Source organism: Heterocephalus glaber, unplaced genomic scaffold (genome assembly GCF_053883595.1).
Source record: "Heterocephalus glaber isolate CG9 unplaced genomic scaffold, H.glaber_assembly_v1.0 deba00000347, whole genome shotgun sequence".
NCBI lineage: Eukaryota > Metazoa > Chordata > Mammalia > Rodentia > Bathyergidae > Heterocephalus > Heterocephalus glaber.
In genome coordinates this window covers 38739981-38757800 of record NW_028258143.1, presented here as the reverse complement: position 1 = coordinate 38757800, position 17820 = coordinate 38739981, and the positions used below count along the sequence as shown (strand labels likewise).

General features: G+C 39.8%; 1 protein-coding gene and 1 long non-coding RNA gene across 17 annotated transcripts in view; one reads left to right on the top strand and one right to left on the bottom strand.

Annotated features, from left to right (window-relative positions):
• The window catches only part of LOC110351071 (uncharacterized), a 100264-nt gene extending 96172 nt beyond the window's left edge, over positions 1 to 4092 (top strand). For both annotated transcript variants that reach the window (XR_002398086.2, XR_015445446.1), the window contains exon 3: positions 200 to 4092. This is a non-coding gene — a long non-coding RNA (uncharacterized LOC110351071). The remainder of the gene's footprint in view (positions 1 to 199) is intronic.
• Positions 1 to 17820, bottom strand: part of Pkp4 (plakophilin 4) — a 238119-nt gene that overhangs the window by 21974 nt on the left and 198325 nt on the right. The gene's annotated exons all lie outside the window — the stretch shown is intronic.

Here is a 17820-nt window from a genome sequence, read left to right as displayed (position 1 = left end):
CTTTCACTTGGTTACTTTTACTTCTAGGAAGCTCAAGCTTAAATATACCAATTTCAATAACTTTATTAGCATGCAAAGTTGTTACATTTGCTTTCATTCTCATTATTTAGATAAAATTTAAACATTTCTATCACCTTATTAAGAGTTTTAGGAGTGTAAGCTACTGTCATTTTATTTTATTTTATTTTATTTTATTTAGGTACCTGGGATCGAACTTGGGACCTTGTGCTTGTAAAGCAGGCGGTGGAACCACTGAACTAAGTCCCCGGCCCCAGTACTGTCATTTTAAAAGAATCACCCATGTTGTAGTTCATATCAAGATTTCTAGACAGGAGACTTAAAACATAGCTTATTAGAGTGTTATTTAAATTGTTAAGCATATCAGAGGGTCTTCATTTCTGTGTCAACTATGATATGGGTTAAACTGTTATAGCATATACATTTTCAAATAATGTTCATGTAGAAATTAGAGAGTTAGAGGTTAACATTTACCCTAATGCTATCTTCACACTGCTGTGTTTTCCTGAGTGAGAAGAAAGAGGTAGAGGGGAGATGGTTCAGATGCTTTTCTAAGCACTAAAGTTTCTCAGAGTTCCACAGTCCTGACATATCCTTGGCAAGCTGTTCAACTGCCTTTACTGTGCCTTCACAACTATCAACACAAATACGCTGCAGCCCTGTGGAGAGGAAGGAGCTGGAAAATCTGCCAGCATCTGTGGGAGCATGATAGGCTTGCCAACACGACTGATCAAGAGCACTGGCTGGAGATGAGACTTGTAAATGGCAGCTCCAGAGTAGTGTGAGCCATAGCGCCAACCTGGAAACTGCCTGCTCAGCCCTCTATAGGCATGTTGTAAAGAAGGATCTACAAAAGGGCAGCAAGCAGCTTTTTCCTTTGGAGACAAAGGAGAGGTGAAAGCAAATGGCTACAACTGAAGTGAGTAAAACATCATCCTGATTGTACTTAGAGGATCAGCCCTCCCTGTGTCTACCCACGTGTGGCAGAGGCAGTGGTCAGCAAGAAGGGCCAATGCTTTGGCTCTGTTCTGGTCCTGGGTTGTCTTTTGCACCTGTGTCCACCCCTTTTCTCTTTCACTTAGCTTTGATTTCTGACCTTGTTAATGTGATTCCCATATTGTCCTCTGCCCTAGGACTCTCCCCCTTCTCTCTCTTACACTACCACTGCAGCCTGTCAGAACCTCAGCCTCTGGAGTAGCATATATGGTTAGGCCTGGACTGTTGTCTCTTAAAGAGTGGTGGGAACTGGACGGGAGTGGAATTTAGTTCAGAATCAGGACAAGACCTAAGAATGAGAAACAATTCATTGGTCTGTCCTGGCCAAATAACAGGAAAAGGGAGAGAAGGCAAAAGAGTGGGTCAAGGGATAGAAGGATGGGTGATAGTTGCCATCACAAATGTGGCTTCAACATTTTCTAGTAATGAGGTCAGCCACACTCAACCTAGGGTACCAATGGGGATTGCCAAGTGGCATCAGCCAGCCAGTGGCAGCATGTGGCCCATAAGCCATGGATAAGGAAAGTATCATTTCTTAACCTCCCCTGCTGACAATTTTGTAACATGATTCCTAATGCCACAGGTGCAATTCACTTTCTGTCAAAGCCTTTCAAACTCCTCACTTCACAAAATTCAATTCATGGGAGTGGGACCTCCATTTCAATAAGCTACTTTCTGCTTCACAGAGTAAATACATTCCAGTAAACTGCAAGGCAAGGTTTATGAAAAGTAAAAGCTATCATATAAGAGGATATAAATATAAAATTAGATAATATAGTTGCTTTTTAGTATTCAGAGGGGATGCTTCTGGTTCCCTATAGATACCAAAATGTGCATATTGCAGCCCCTTATATCAAATGGCATGTGTGGTATTTGCATATAACCTACACATTCTCTTATATACTTCAAGTCAACTCTAGATTATTTATAATACCCAATACAATGTAGAAACTCAAAACACTTGTTATACCATATTTTTGTGCTTTTATTTTTGTATTGCATTTCTTGTCTGCTTTCCTAAATACATTTTGATGTGCAGCTGGCAGACTCTGCAGATGCAGAATCTGGACCTCTGATTACATATCTTTATAAAAAAGTTAAACCTGTGCTACAAACTTCAGGTTAAATCATGACTAGCGAGAAGGGTGGTTCTTCAGCATCTTGAACCTTGTGGCTGATGCTGAGAATTTCTCTTACAGATGACAGGAAAATCTGTTATTTGTTGTTCTTGTCTCTGACCCTGACTACTTCTGGCAAGAGGATATTTCCCACTCTTGAGGATTGTGCTAGAATTTTGCTTTTCTTTTTCTTTTTCCTTTTCTCAGGCATTTAGATTTATGTCATTCTATAGTTTACTATTAGCTATTGTATTTACTTGGGATTGGACATAGTATAAACATTCATAAATCAATATAAACAAAGGTCTTACCATTTTTTGTGGGTTTATTCTGTGTAAAGTACTTGTGTACTTCACATATGATATTTTAGAGTCTAGGTGTCCCAAATGAATCAACTTTCTCATTTGATTGTTTTATAGTCTTCAAATTCTACACGTTGATTTTTTTAAAAGGATGAAAAATGCTTGTATTTCTAAATTTTAATTTAAATTTCATTAAGCAAGTGTAATGAGGAGCTACTGAATACCATCCATTCATTTAGGTTATGCAAGTGACATAGAAGCTGCTCAAATATATTTGTTGGTGGATTTACTTTATAGTCTGTATTTGATTTTAATTTTTCTTTTATTTTCTGCCTGTTAGATTTAGCTTAGAGCTACTACTTTCTCTTTGTGCCTTTTCTTAAAGCTGAGTATGTGCATGTGTGGTTAGGGAAAGATGAGAAGGAGAAAAAAAGGGGAAATAAAAAGGATCAAGATTTGATATGTATATGTACCAATTCCCTGTGACAAATATATTCACTATGTATTGCAAACATATACCCCCCCCCCCCACACACACACAAAGTCTGTAACTGTGGGGAGAGGGTTCGAGCAATGTCTTGGATCTTTAACAACATCTGTCAGCACAGTATTGCCTATCTTTCAGGCTGAGACCACTATTTCAGCTATGGGGACAGGAGGTGCCAGAAGTAAGAGTTAAAACAACTCTTATTGAGGCCAGATCCTCATCCCTGAGACTGAAAAACAGAAAGGAGCAGTGCTGCCAAATTATAAAATATGAAATTGTTTTAAAAATGTAACCATTCAGTAGACAAGCTGAGTAGGCTCTCTTTTGGTTAACTGAGATGACTTATTGATCATAAAACCAGTCTACCTTTGAAATTCCAGCTTTCATTTCTGCAATTGTTATTCTTGAGCAGAAAATAGGAAAGGTTCTATTTTGGCTAAGTATGTGGCATTCAAGAGACCCACACAAAGGCAGCTTTATCATTCTGTACTGCGCATATTATCCCTCTAATCCTGCACTTTACATGTAACACAAAGAGCTACAACATTTGGTGTGGATTTAACTAGCCACTTCCAACATCAAAGTAAGTCTTAAGACATTGGTTTTTCTTTCATACTTTCAATCTATATAAGGTTTTGTAAAGCCAAAGCAACTAGTTCTGATCAACAAATACTGGATGAAAAAGGTTCCATTAAACTTAAAAGCCTTAGATATGGAATGATTAATTTGGCTTTTCTACTCTAAATAAAAAGCACTATAAGACGAGCTAATACTACCTGCATTCGCTTCCCTCACTAAAGTAGTAATAAAACAGGGTTCTCACCACTTTGTCTAAGGGCTCCATTTAATGGGTCAGGAAGAATCTTTCTAGGGCCATAAGTAAGGAAAAGAAAATAGACCTACTCCAGATATAGCAAGACTGCTGAGAAAATGGAGAGCTGTGGGATTAGCATTCTCCATCAACCTGCTGAACCTCCAGCTCTGACATCCTAATGCAAAATTTGCTTCAGAAATATTTAGCACCAGGGGCCGGAGATTTAGCTCAATGGTTTCGCTGCCTGCTGTGCAAGCGCAAGGACCCGAGTTCGATCTCTGGTACCAAAAAAAAAATTTAGCACCATAGTCTATTATCTCCTGGTTCTCAAAAAAAAAAAAAAAAAAAAAAAAAAAAAGTTAAAAATAAACTAATTGGTTTAGAAAGCTTGAGGTTTTATTTAATTTAAAGTAAGTAACTGCTTGTTTTGAGGACTATGAATATACATTTACTAATTAAGAAAATATCAGGAAATCTCATGGATATTATTGTGAAAAACAATGCTTATTCTCTACCATGAGAAAAAAGTACACATGATTATGAATAAGCAATAAGCACAATGAAATACTGCCGTAAGAGATGAAAGTTTGTTCCTCCCCCAAAAATAAAAAAGTAATTAAACTGCTATTTCATGTAAAGCCTATGCTGCAGAATTTTGAAAGAACTCATATTTAAAACTAGCTGTATAGCTATCATAATGGCTGACTGATAATTTTATAATCAAATTAGAAGCTGATTTATGATTAAAATAATAGCAACTATTAGAAAACCATATTTTAAAAAGGGCACAAAAAAACCCCAACCAAACAACAAAGTGCAATTTCTCTGGTAGCCTAAATATACAATAGCCTACACATTTTTCCCCCTGATATAAGACAATCTGAAATTATTCATTTTAATATAGCATTCAGTTCATGTCCCTTTACCTATTTATAAAAAGCAGCACCAAAAACACTGATGTAGATATTGCAAAAAAAAAGTCCATAAATTAACAGTATGGTTTAAATATCCCAGCCATGCCCTTGGATTTCCTTTTATGAGTCAAGCTGTTCTCAGTGTCTGTTCTTGGTGTTCTGTTTCAGTCATGATCTTTCATAAGATGTCTGTAAGGTAAGTAAAACTACCCTAGGCTCGAAGGCGTGAAGAATATTAAAGAAGGTAGCAGACAATGAGGACTTGGCCCCACAGTCCCGGGACAAAGCAAGTGTCCTGAAAAGTTAGTCAACTCGACTAACTCTAGCTCTCTGGGGGACAGAATACTGCCTGGGAAGGACTTTGATCCCCTTCTGGCAATTCTGCAACTACAAGCTTGGTGCTGGTGTCTCATGCATACCCACCTTGTGGAGCATTCTTGAAAAACAGGTAGAAATATCAGATTAATAGCACAATTTAGTAACATTAGGGCTATAAAATGCATACCTATAATCTGTTGATGACAAAGGTAGGTGGGCCTCTGATCTGAGTCCCTGCCTACTTCTAGCGTGTACCTTTAGTATTATTTCCTACACAGTCTCTGGGTAAAACACTCAGGAGATAGCAAAACATATCCACATTTCTTCTCTTTGCAGTTATCTGTGAAGTTCTCCCCTAACCACCAATGGGTTTTTTCTAAACCTCTGTGGCTTTGTTTTCAGAAAAGAGTAAGGTCAAGATGCTATGGTGACTAAATCCTGTCATAATGTGGTCATCTGCAGCTCCCTGCCATTCTTAAATCTATGTAACTCATACCTTTTAATTCCTGTTGTCTCTACCCAAGCACAGTACAGATTGAGCATTTATAATCGAAAATCTGAAATGCTCCAAAAATCTGTAAAGCCTATGCAAATAATCCCAAATCTGGAAAACTCTAAAATGTGAAATACTCCCAACTCCAATCATTTCACATAAGGAACACTTGACCAGTATAGACATGTGGCATCCAATATGGTAGCCATCAGCCAAAAAATAGCTATTGAACACTTGAAATGTGGCTAGCCTAAAATGACTGCATAAAATACATGCTAGATTATGAACATCACTTTTTATATTGATTAGAAGTTCACATGATACTTTCAAACTGTTGGGTCAAATAAAGTACATTACATTGTTTTGTTTCCCTTTCTTAATTTGGCTACCAGGAAATCTAGAATTACATGTGCAGCTCACATTATACTTCTGTTGGGCAGCACTGGTAGAAACATTTGTTTGATGCCAGTTTCTGAAACAGATACATAGGCTAGGCATCTGTTCTTAGAGGTCTTACAACAAACAGTTACAACATAAAGCAGTTGTGACAAAGAGTAGGAAAAGTATTAAGCATGGCACAAATATCCCGTGTGCCATGTATTCCACACCTCCTCACAAAAGACAAAGCAGCAGGTACTGCTTATCACCAAGGAAGCTAGTATTTGATAGAGGTGATTTGGCTGGAGCCATAGAGCTGGAAGGAAACAAGTACATATGGCTTCAAATTCCACATTCACATGATACCCTGCTGTCTCTCCCTGGGCAGTTTTCAAAGTATGGGAGCTTCTGTTTGGTAGGACTGGAGACCATCACATTTGAGCTGGCATGAGAAGGACAGAAGCAAGGAAGAAGTAGGTGTGGGTGGGGCAGCTCTTAGGGCATTCTGTAGCCCTGAGGGAGGAATAGGAGTGGAGGGGCTTGAGGTTGGAGCTTCCTGCAAGGCAGACATAGGAATAGCAGATTGGGACTGGCAAGTGGGGAGGTTTGAAATGCAGCCATAGGTGTGTTACCTCAGGGATGATGGTGAGGCTAACAGACAGGAGGGGCAGAGCCTATGTCCAGCACAGTGGTAAAGGACTGAGGAGAGGGGAAGGCCCCAGCACAAGGGGGAGTGCTTGTGGTGAGAATTTAGAGCCTGATGTGGGCTGAGGCTGGTATTAAAAATGATCCCCGGTACCAAAAAAAAAAAAAAAAAGAATGAATAGTTTGCATACATTTGAAAATATTGTGCTGTTAACAGAAATGGGGAAACTGAAGGGGTAGCAGAGAGAGCGGTGTTATTAAAAATGTCTGCCATTTGTGGCTTCAGGCTAATAGCTCCACCTTTCCACCAGGACTGTGACGTCACGAACAAATTATAAGCTGAAATGGAACTGAAACAACAGGAAAGCAATTATTACAAGAGAGGGACAAAAGTACTGTCTTCAATTACAGAAAAATGCCTCTCTGGATAAATTCTGAGGAAAATAAGTCATGGCACAGGAGGTCTCTGAAGTTTGTCCAGTGGCCCTAAGCCACTGAAACTGCAGAGCCACTCCTGGCCTACAGGCATGAGGCATGTCTTCCTCCTCTCTGGCCTGCCAGGCCTGCTGGTTACATCCTCCCTGGCTGGCCTCTCTGGCTTCCTGGGTAGTGGGTAATGCTCTTGGGCCAGCCAGAATGGCAGGACCTTCCCTGCTCAGTGTTCTGCGGGATTTCCTGTCAGACACCGAAGAACTCACTCAGGCCCAGCTGCAGTGGTGAAAGGGCGTTGGTGTTTCAGATTTGCAGCAGCAGCAGGGAGGGGTTGGTCAGGTGATCTGAGGGAAGGTGCTTCCTAGGAGGGAGCTGTGGAAACTAAAGATGGGGGCTGGAGCAGCAGCTGCACCTGGTAAGGTCCCCACCTACACAAGCAACTTGAAGGGGTTTGCTCCTGCTGTTGAAATTACTCCCCAGATGAAGGACATGGGTGATAGATCTTAGCGTCTTTAGCGAATGCAAGTGCTAGCTTGTGTTTCTGTGATTTTGTGGGCACAAAGGTGGACCACAGAACCTTTGAAAAGATGTATCAATTTTAGAGATCCATTTTCAGAATCATATTTGCATTTCAACACATTCTCTTTTATTCTAGGTAATTTCATCACTTCTTGGGTATGGTGAGAGGATTAATGACACAATGCAGAGTCCTATATTCCCTGGAAGAGCATTTCTATAGAAAATAAATAAGCTTACAGAAATGCTGGCTAAAAATTGTTCATAAGGCACATAAAGGACGGTTCCTTCTGTTAGGAGTCAGTAAAAGGGAACAGGTTACATAAAAAGAAACTCGTGAACTGTCCTGAGGCAGCAGTGGCAGTGTAAGCAGTGGCCCCGCCACCCTTGTTGTTCTGCAAGTTAGTGTCCTACAAAAAAATCAGGTCATTTACACCATTGGATAGATTCAAGGGGACCAAGAGATGGAGGAAAAGGAGGGAAAGAGGATGTAAAAAGAATTAAGATGTGCTATGTACATATAACAACTCCTTACAATGAATGTAATCATTGTGCACTACAAACATACACTAATAAAAATAAAATTTAAAAACAAAACAAATAAATAAGAGATTTACCCAGAAAGTCACTGAATTCACATATTCCATAGCTGACTTTTGTAACCCTCACTCATCTGTAACTGCACTTAAATCTTCAACCCAGCTGTCTGGTGCCAGCAGCAGCCCCGACATAAAAGTCCCTTAAATCATCAGATAGGCCAAAAGTGCAAAGCACTTGAGGGACCTAGCCTGGGATCTCCTGGACTTGTTCAGTTCAGACTTTCTTCATGTTCTCCCAGCTTCCTTGCATCACAGGCTCTCTGGTCTACCCAGACAGTATGGGTATTCACAGATCTCTTTGGCTGGGAAATTCCAGTCTGACTGATGATCCACTGCCTAAGTTCTCTAAGTGAACTGGGAGTCTCCCCTCTTGATGACTTCATTTTGTCTGGCATTTAGAAACCTATGCTCAAAATATAATCATATTTCACTTACAAGGTTGCATCTTTTTATACTCAGACTATACATCTAAGAGCACAAGATTAAAATCAAATTTCAGTAAATCAAAGCTTTATGATGTCTCATCACTAGTTTGATCTGATTGTACTGGTAGTGAAGGCCAAGAATATTTCTCTATAATGCTGAGTACAATTCAGAGAGTTAAGGATATTGTACGGTATTTTATTTTCCCTTTTAGGTGGTAATTTCAAAGAACCAGGGAAATGACATTTGCAAACAGGCATTTGGATCCTATATTTGCTCCCGTTCAGCTCTTCTCAGTGGCCTGGCAATGGGCCAGAGCAGGGAAGGAGCAAGTTGAGCCTTCAACTCAGAAGACCATCCAGAGATTCGACCACTTAGGGTATCTAAATCTCAGTTTCTCATTTAGAATGTGGAGGGGAGTGGATGTAAATTGGGATTTTATTAGGGTCCTTTGCAGTTCAAAGGTCTCCACGAATTGAGAGTTGGTTCACTTATAATAAACCGTTTTTGTCTTATTACCAATTAAACTTTAAAAATTAGTTATTTTATTTATTACTAATTTTTGTGGTTCAAAATTTCAGTAGATGGAGGGAGAGAGAGAAAAAGGGAGGGAGGGAGAGAAAAAGGGAGGGAGGGAGGTGAAGGAGGGAGGGGAAGAGGCAGATGGGGAAGGAGAGGGAGAGGGAGGAAAGGGGATGAATAGGATTCTGTTATTCTTTTACAAAAGTGGGCCGAGTGATTTTTGGCTGGGAAATGGGAGGGGATGCTGTTAAGATTTCTGAAAAGGACCCACGCAGCTCTCAATAGCTCTAGTGGTCTACAAAAGCAAGATAGGAAGTAATAAAACATCAACTCTTCTCTAGACCAGAGCAGAAATGACTGATTAGAAGGCATATTAAATAGGCCAATGGGACATGTTTAGTAAACTTTCATCATGTAAGAGCAAGCAGTAGCTCAAAAGGCTGAATTTTATGTCCACTAAGCTCCTCCTACTTATACTACATAAGTCCAACTCTTGCCAGAAAGTCCTATGTCTGCTAAACCTTTGTCTGGTTCTACTTTTCCTTCGTGTACAGATATCATTTTCATATTAATCTATCACCTAATTAGAAATACAGAGCTCATGATCAGGAAAGGCATCTGCCCAATTTCATGTTTTGCATAGTATTCTAGACTCTACTGTGGACATCCATAAATTTCAAAGTAAACAGTGTAGAAATATTTTCCATAGAGATATGCATGAACAATCACTTGCTAAATTGGAAGAAATATGAATATAAGAGTTCCATGAATAAAGTCTTTTTGGTATTTAACACTCATGTTAATAGGAAGGAATACAAGTGTGGTAGTTGTGGGCCATCCTGTGCATTAAAAAGCAGGCCTCCAGATTCTGTGAGGGATCTTTCATTTCTTTAGTTTTAAAAGATGATGCTTTCAAGGTGTTCAATAACAAGAAACTCATTAGCTTCTTCCTTAGAAATACTACTTAATAATTTTGAACAAATGAATTCAAAATATCTTTTCTAGTGAAAAGGTGTTTCCATTTCCATTCCGTACTTTGTGGCCTACCAGACATTCATGTTCAAGCAAACTGGAGAATAATCACCCTTCGTGCAGCTTTCAACTTTAAACAAAATAGAAGCAAAAAGCCCCTTGAGAAAAATAATAATAATAATATTACCCATAGCACTTGCATGTATCAGACATTTCTAAAACAAAAGCTCATTAGTTTCAAACTGGAAGATGTTCAAAACAATGAAAAAAACACAAGAATCATGTTAACAAATTAGGGAACTATTTTAATTAACCATGACAGCCATACTGTCTTGGGAAAACACACTTGGCATAAAGTATTTTTTCCCCCTTGAAAATAAAGGCATGACCAAAAATACAGGCCCTGGGCAATTATTATATTTAAAACAAAGGCAGGACATCTTTTTAAAAAGAACACTAAAACTTCTTCGCTTAAGTACAGTAAAAATTGCCAAAATGAAATGAAGACGAGAAAAATAAAACTTTGGATTAATAACTCGGTTGAATGACTTAATATTAAGAATAACAGAACACCTAGTTTTAAGGTTACAGCCAAATCTTCAAACTATGAAACATTTTGAATACAACACTTCAGTGTGTTTAAGCATTTCATGACCTGTAGTTGATACTTTTCTCTGAAGAACTTCACATCTGGAAAGGCCAAGCTATTTGTGGATGACACTGGCAGAACACTGAAATTTGGAAGGCAAACATGTTCTGTTTTCTAAGAGGTTTTATAGGGCATGGGAAGCAGACATGAACTTCTGGGTGATCTGGTCACACAGCATGGTGCTGGCCAAGTTTGGGGAAGATGTGCTGTACTGAGGATGGCTCAGGCTGGGGGATACTTTATTCATTAGGAGGGGTCTGGGTGGCTGGAACTAGGGCTGAACTGGACTTCTTGGAGGGCCACTGACAGGAAAAATGAGCTCCCAAGGGACTGTCCTTGCCTTCCCAAATTGTAACAAATGTCTTACTACTTTCTGGACAACCCTGCTACTCAGCCTTATCCTCATGAACTAATGAGTTCACTTTCAGAAGGTTCAAATGCATGATGAGTGTTCCTGTGGAATCTGTGCAGGGCATCCAGGCATTAGCTTACTGGGCAAAATGAATTTTGTGGTCTCCTTAAACCTTGTGATTCTACAATTTAAAGATAGCTTATGATTATTAGACTTGGGGAAGTGTAATGGAAGAAGGAAGGGGTCAAGGGTTTCTTGATGTTTTCCATGCTTTAAAACATATCAGGGGTCATTGTTATTTAAATATTATTGGACTCAGTGAAGGCTGGTACTACTAAATTTTAGGATGGAGAAATGTGAATAAATAATTTGTTGCCTTCATAAGTCTTGGGCTATTATTATATGTATACAGACACGCAACACACACGTTCACACACAGAAGCAACTCTGTCCGATTTGTGTAGGGATTTATAGTGTCATATTACCTAGAGAGAATTTACATAGAAATCAGACTCGAGGTCTGTGCACACCCTACCGAGGTCCTGAGTCCCATGGAAGACACCAAATCACCTCGCTGCAGACAGGCAGGTCTGCCACACCCTACCGAGGTACCCAGTTGTACAGAGCACACGCCTAGTCGGCCCTCTGCAGACAGGCAGATCTGTGCACGCCCTACCTAGGTCCTGAGTCACGAGGAACACATCCCGAATTAGCCCACTGCAGACAGGCAGGTCTGTGCACACCCTACAGAGGTCCTGTGTCCCGCGGAAGACACCCAGTCACCCCGCTGCAGACAAGCAGCCACCTGATTCCACACTACAAAGACACAGAGGACACCAGACCACCAGACCAAGGTACTGAGTCCCACTGTTCCCGGCAAAGAGGTAGGGGCTTCTGAGCCGTCTTCAAGAGGAAGGGGCTTCCCGGTCACCATCCCTCCCACTGCTCCCAGCCCAGAGGAAAGGGCTTGTGGGCCACCTTCTGTCCCGCTGCTCCCAGCCCAGAGGAAGGGGATTCCAGGCCACCATCCCTCCCACCGCTCCCAGCCCAGAGGGAGGGGCTTCTGAGCCACCATCCCACTGCTCCTGGTCCAGAGGAAGGGGTTTCCCGGCCACCATCCCTCCTGCTGCTCCCAGTCCACAGGAAAGGGCTTTTGGCTCACCATCCCTACCGCTGCCGCCGGCTCCTGTCCCACCTCACCCAGCTCAGAGGAGGTAATCCGTGCAGGCACTAACAGCCCCCCACCCCAGTCGAAATGAGAAAACATGTAAATAAGTCTCAAAACCAGACTTCCACATCACCTACAGCAACCCCAAAGGGAAACGAGATGGAATACTCTGATACTCAACAACCTGGACCCACTGAACTGGCAACAAAAGGGGATCTGGAAAAAATGAAATCAGAAATAATTTCTCAGATAACAGGAGAAATTGTGCCCCTAGTGCAAGACATGATTAATAAATCTAGAGAGGAGCTGAGGAACATGATGGAATCCCAACATAAGAAACAAATGGAATCCATAAAACAGATGCAAATAGATTTCCAGGACATGAAAAACTCCACTGAAAGTCTACACAGCAGAATGAGCCAATGTGAGGACAGAATTTCACATATAGAAGATAAGATTGCAATTAGTGACCAGGAAAAGAAAAATTGCTTCAAAATTATAAGGGAACATGAGAAATCAATCCAGCAGCTGCTAGATGATGCAAAAAAGAATAACATAAGACTGATTGGGCTCAATGAAGAAACAGGAGAGAGTGCAGATGACATAAAAAATCTCTTCACAGAAATAATGGCAGAAAACTTCCCAGGCAGGGGAAAAGAGCTTGACATACAGATAAGTGAGGCATATAGGACTCCAAATAGCCTTGATCAAAAAAAATCTACACATAGGCATATAATTGTTAAGATTCCAGAAACACAACAGAAGAACAAAGTTCTCCAAGCAGTCAGAGAAAAGAAACAAATCACATACAAAGGAAAGCCCATCAGAATCACAGCAGACGTCTCAACACAAATCCTCAAGGCAAGAAGAGCTTGGAGTGACATATTCCAAGCCCTAAAAGAAAACAGCCTCCAACCCAGATTGATGTACCCTGCAAAACTATCTTTCAAAATGGATGGAGAAATAAGATACTTTCATGACAAAGAGCACCTTAGGAACTTCGTGAATACCAAACCAGCACTCCAAAGAATTTTACACAATATCCTAGGAACAGACATTGAGGATCACAACCCCAGGAAGCACAGCAGAATGAAACCATCTGGCATGACAAGAAATTAAATGGAAAGGGGGAGAACCCAACAAAAAGAAAAAGTCATGGCAATGACAAGTCAATACGTTTCAGTTATAACCATCAATGTTAATGGTCTCAATTCACCAATCAAAAGAAATAGATTGGCAGAATGGGTCAAGAAGCAAAATCCAACAATATGCTGCATACAAGAAACACACTTCATTCAAAAGGAAACTCATAGACTGAAAGTTAAAGGGTGGAAAACAATACTCCATGTGACAGGAACCCGAAAAAAAGCAGGAGGAGCTATCCTCTTTGGAGATCAAGGAGATTTCAAACCAACACTGATTAAGAGAGATGAAGAAGGACACTACATCCTTGTAAAGGGAACAATCCAACAGGAAGAGATGACAATCATAAATATCTATGCACCAAACACGAGTGCACCCAACTATATAAAACAAATACTAATGGACATGAAAAGTCATATATGCACTAATACAGTTGTAGTGGGGGACCTCAACACCCCACTGTCACAAAAAGATAGATCAACTAGACTAAAAATAAGCAATGAAATACTAGAACTCAATCGAACTCTTGAACAAATGAACTTAGCAGATGTTTACAGAGTCTTCCACCCCACAAAATCAGAATACACATTCTTCTCAGCTGCACATGGGTCATTCTCCAAAATAGACCACATACTCACACATAGAACATGTTTAAGTAAGTGCAAAGGAATTGAAGTTATCCCCTGTATATCATCAGACCATAGTGCGATGAAATTGGAGATCCATAGCAAAAGAAACTCAAAAAATTTCATAAACACGTGGAAATTGAACAACACACTTCTGAATAACCAATGGGTCACAGAGGAAATTAAAGAAGAAATCAGACAGTTCTTTCAATTAAATGACAATGACAATACAACATATCGGAATCTATGGGACACAATGAAAGCAGTCTTAAGAGGGAAATTCATAGCAGTGAATATGCATATTAGGAAAACAGAATGAGCCCAATTAAACAACCTGAGGCTGAACCTCAAGCTTCTAGAAAAAGAAGAGCAGGACAACCCCAAAGCTCATACAAGGGAGGAAATTATAAAGATCAGAGGAGAAATCAATGCAATGGAGACTAAGAGAACGATACAAAAAAATCAATGAAGCCAAGAGTTGGTTCTTCAAAAGAATCAACAAAATTGACAAAGCCTTAGCCAACCTTGTCAGAAAAAGGAAAGAAAAGGTCCAAATCCATGCAATTAGGAACGAAAAGGGTGAAATGACAACAGACCCAGCAGAAATCCACACGATCATCAATACCTACTTCCAGAACCTATACGCCAATAAAATGGACAACACAGAAGAAATGGACACATTCCTAGATACATAGGAATTACCAAAGTTGAGCGAAGACCTAAAAATTCTGAAGAACCCAATATCAACCAATGAAATTGAAAATGTAATTAAAAACTTATCAACTAAGAAAAGCCCGGGCCCTGATGGCTTCACTGATGAATTCTACAAGACATTTAGAGAGGAACTGCTGCCACTACTGTTGAAACTCTCCAATGAAATTGAAAGGGAAACAATACTCCCAAATTCATTCCTGGAAGCAAGCATCACCTTGATCCCCAAAGCAGAGAAAGACCCAACTGAAAAAGAGAACTATAGGCCAATCTCACTCATGAACATAGATGCAAAAATCCTTAATAAGATAATGGCAAACAGAATGCAGAAGATCATCAAGAAGATCATACACCCTGATCAAGTCGGATTCATCCCAGGGATGCAGGGATGGTTCAATATACAAAAATCAATTAATGTAACACACTATATCAATAGAGCTAAGGACAAAAACCATTTGATTATCTCCATAGATGCAGAAAAAGCATTTGACAAAATCCAACATGCATTTATGATAAAAACTCTACAAAAAATTCAAATAGACGGTCTCTACCTCAAACTGATAGAAGCCATCTATGAAAAACCAACAGCCAATATCATACTAAATGGTCAAAAACTGAAATCCTTCACACTCAAATCAGGAACAAGACAAGGATGTCCACTATCACCACTCTTGTTCAATATAGTTCTGGAAACATTAGCCATGGCAATTAGACAACAGAAAGAAATAAAAGGAATAAAGATAGGTAATGAAAAAGTCAAACTGTCATTATTTGCAGATGACATGATACTCTATATAGAAGACCCCAAGAACTCCACCAAAAGTCTTCTACACTTAATAACCAAATTCAGTCAAGTAGCTGGTTACAAGGTCAACACACAAAAATCAATAGCTTTCCTCTACACCAATGACAGACTCACTGAGAGGGAAACAGGGCAAATAATTCCTTTCACAATGACTTCCAGAAAACTGAAATACCTAGGAATCATCCTAACGAAAGAAATCAAAGACCTCTTCTCTGAAAACTATGGCACTCTGAAGAGAGAGATTGAAGATGATATCAAAAAATGGACAGACATCCCCTGCTCCTGGGTAGGAAGGATTAATATAGTGAAAATGGTGATACTTCCAAAACTGCTATGTAGATTTAATGCAATTCCAATTGAGATCCCAACAGCATACTTCATAGACCTCGAGAAAACAATCCAAAAATTCATTTGGAGCAAGAAGAGACCCAGAATAGCACAAGCAATTCTAGGTAACAGAGACATGGCAGGGGGTATCACAATCCCCAACCTGCAACTCTACTACAAAGCTACTATGATAAAAACAGCATGGTACTGGCAAAGAAACAGACCTGAGGACCAGTGGAACAGATTAGAAGATGCAGAAACAACGCCAGACACACTCAGCCATCTCATCTTCGACAAAGGAGCCAAACACCCTCACTGGAGGAAAGATAGCCTCTTTAATAAATGGTGCTGGAAAAATTGGGCTTCAACTTGCCAATGATTAAAACTAGACCTATATCTCTCACCATGCACTAAACTAAAATCAAAATGATTTAAAGATCTAAATATTAAAATAGAAACTCTGAACCACTTGGAACAGAGGTTAGGTAGAGCCCTTGAAGACATCGGTGTAGGAAAAGATTTTATGAACAAAACCTCAGTTGCCCGTGAACTAGCACAAACAATCAACAAATGGGACCTCTTCTTATTAAAAAGCTTCTGCACAGCAAGAGAAACCACCAGCAGTGTGAAGAGACAACCCACAATGTGGGAAAAAATCTTCACCTGCTCTTCCTCAGACAAAGGTCTACTATCTCGAATCTATAAGGAACTTAAAAAGATCAGACCTCCCAAATTTAAAGACCCAATCCAAAAATGGGCATCTGAAATGAACAGACATTTCTCACACAAAGAAGGAGAAATAGCAAATAAATACATGAAAAAATGTTCAACCTCACTGGTCATTCGAGAGATGCAAATGAAAACAAAGCTGAGATTCCACTTCACTCCAGAAAGAATGGCTGCTATCATGAAATCAACCAATAACAAATGCTGGTGGGGCTGTGGGGAAAGAGGAACCGTGCTCCACTGCTGGTGGGAGTGTAGACTGGTGGAACCACTGTGGAAATCAGTATGGAGATACCTCAAAGAACTAGGACTGGAGGTCCCATTTGACCCCGCTATTCCACTGCTGGGGATCTTCCCCAAAGAATTAAAAGAATCATACCACAATGATATATGTGCACCTATGTTAATAGCAGTGCAGTTTGTAATAGCTAAAACTTGGAAACAGCCCAAATGCCCATCAACTGGAGACTGGATAAAGAAAATGTGGTTTTTTTATAAAATGGAGTACTAAACTCAGCCATAAAAAATGAGAAATTAGAGACATTTATAGCTAAGTGGATGCACATTGAGGCAATACTCTTAAGTGAAATAAATAGGACACACATGTGTAAATACCAAATAGTTTCTCTGGTGTGAGAAACTGAAAGTGTAAATAAGGACTAAATGTATAATAGGTAATGTGAAATAGGAAGAAAAGGGGCAAAGGGGAAGGAAGTGGGAGGGCTAGGGGAAAGGATAGAAGGGAATGGGATTAATATGAGAAAATGGAAAAATAGGAACAAAATCTTTGTAAATAGGGAGGAATGGAGGGGTTGAAGGGAGGGCTGGGCAAGGGTGAAAAATAAGAACCAAGAGAGACTATGTAAAGGGGCAAATTTCCAATGATGAATGTCATATTGTATACCTAAAATGTACCAATGATTAGAATGAATAATCAAAAATGTAAAATAGGAAGAAAAGGTCCAAAGGGGTATGGGTAGTGAGAGGGGCAGGGGAAAGGAAAGAAGGGAAAGGAAAAAATGCTGAGAAATGGAAAAAATGGAAATAAAGTCTTTGTAAATCGGGAAGGGTGGAGGGGGTGAAGGGAGGGCCAGGAATGGGGAAAAAATAAGAACCAAGATGCATTATATAAAGGTACAATTCCCAATGAGAGATGTAATTGTGTTGTATACCTACAATGTACCAATAAAAGAATTTAATACAAAAATAAAAAAAAGAAATCGGACTCAGACCAACGGCATTTTTGGAACTGAAAACACTTCTTTAGTCTTCTGGTCAAACTTCCTTATATATGCAGCTGAGTGACATTTTTACACACTGACCAGTCCTATTCCAATGTTTCGAAAAGAACATCTCTTAAACAATT